Source organism: Poecilia reticulata, linkage group LG1 (genome assembly GCF_000633615.1).
Source record: "Poecilia reticulata strain Guanapo linkage group LG1, Guppy_female_1.0+MT, whole genome shotgun sequence".
In the NCBI taxonomy this organism is placed as follows: domain Eukaryota; kingdom Metazoa; phylum Chordata; class Actinopteri; order Cyprinodontiformes; family Poeciliidae; genus Poecilia; species Poecilia reticulata.
This window is the reverse complement of record NC_024331.1, coordinates 10,123,820-10,125,848: the sequence shown is the minus strand read 5'-3', so window position 1 is coordinate 10,125,848 and position 2,029 is coordinate 10,123,820.

Below are 2,029 nucleotides of genomic sequence, written 5' to 3'. Positions count from 1 at the left end.
TGTTACTGTCACAAACACTGGTCACGTGTTTCCTAACTTCTGCAGGTCTCCTTTAAAGGATGTTGTTGTAGAGATCATTGTCATCATGACTCAACGTGTTTGGAGTGGAAGAGTTCATGTACACAACATCCTCTTGTAACTCATAGATCTAAAGAAGTAAAAGAAATAAGATTTTATTTTCAGGCAGAAAAAAATATTTTATAGCTGAAGTTCTATTTACTCACATCATTGATTCTCATCTCCACATTATTACTGTTAGCAGAGTTCAACACATTCACRTTGATTCCATCCACTGAAAACACAAAGTAAACATGATGTGATTCTGTGAGGGATTTCTGTGTTAGTGTATAATCTGTATAAATGTACCTCGCTTGATTCTTGATTTGTACTTTAAAACCAGCAAAAGGACAAATGTCAGGATCAGAAGCAGAGCGAAGACCGCAGGCAGAAYGTAGAATAAAGAAACATCTGAAAACAAGGAAATGGAGAAGTTAGCTGGTTCACAGAGCCCTCCACAGAAACACCACAGAATGACAACATTAGTTTCTTATTTTAAATGTGGTGAATAAACTGTGATCACTAAAAGTTAAACTCGATTTAAATTGTTTTCTTAACTCTTATTTATAATAAACTTATTTGAGTTCAACCCACTAATTCTCAGTGTCATTTAAGGATACATTCACAGAACGAGCAGATGCAACCCAAAGCCTCACTTTTTGGCCACATGTGACTTATTTCTGACTTTTCAATGGCAGTCTGAATGGCCCTATTTTGATCGTTTTCATCTTCCAAAAAAATCCAGTCTGTGCCGCTAAATCAAATATGTATCTGATAGTTTTCGAAGGTTTGCAGTCTGAACCATCATGTGGCTTTTTTATCCAACTTTTACGCCACTGATGTGAGATATGCACCAGAAGAAGGTAAAACTGGACTTGAACAATGGTTGAACATTATAATTATAAAAATATGAATGAAGTCTGTGTCACTGAGGCACATCACATCACAGTCCCACTTCCATAAACAGTGAACTGCTGAGTCACTGTTTTTCTGTGATTGTGTGTTGCTTTTGGGTCGCAAACCGTTCATGCAGAAGTCTGATTGCTGTCCGATTTAATTAGCAGGATGAACAACCAGGCAAAAAAACTAAAGATTGGACTTCAGGGAAAAATTAGAATTAATCATCAGGACCTGTGATGTGAATGTTGTCTTTTTTGACTCCTACTAAAAACTCAGAAACCGGAAAATGTCCACACCGCAAAAGTCAGAAGCATGACTCAATCTAATGAAAGAGGAACTTGATTTTTTCCCCATCTTGAGGTGACCTTGGGCAAAATGAATAAAGATGGTGGCATAACTTTCTGTAATACTGATGTACTCTGAATGTGTGAAGTGCATGAATGTGTTGATGCTCAGTGAGTGTGGATGTTTAGGTGAGCATTTAAATAGCTACATCATTTCAGACTATTCACTACTGATAAAACTAAGTCCTACAATGAGGAGCTGAAATGACCTTTAGTTTAATAATACAGGGATAAACTTTATGTCATAAGAGCAGCTTTGAGCAGTTAGACAAGAACATATGGAGATTTGGAACAACTGGAATGAAAAGAGAGATAAAAATAGTAATAAACAGAAAGAAACCAAGAGTTTACCAGAATTATGTGATGATGGAGACAGTGATGGTGGCTGTGATGGTGGCTGTGATGAAACCTGTTCAGCAGAGCTGGTTGGAGCCACAGAGCTGGTTTGATTTAGAGAGACTGTCAGAGAAAATACAAAAGACAATGTGGTAAAAAACAACCTTAACCTGGATTTTTTTTGTTACTTTATATTATTCTATCTCTCTCTGTGTTGGACTCACCGACTGCCAGCTGTATCTTTATGAATCTCAGCTGAGAGTCTGAACCACAGTAGTATGTTCCTGCATCAGCTGCTTCCAGTTCAGTGATGATCACAGAGAAACAGCTGGAGGAGACATTGAGCAGCTTGAACTTTGTTTGGTTCTCCATCATGTCTGTGCAGTTGTTGT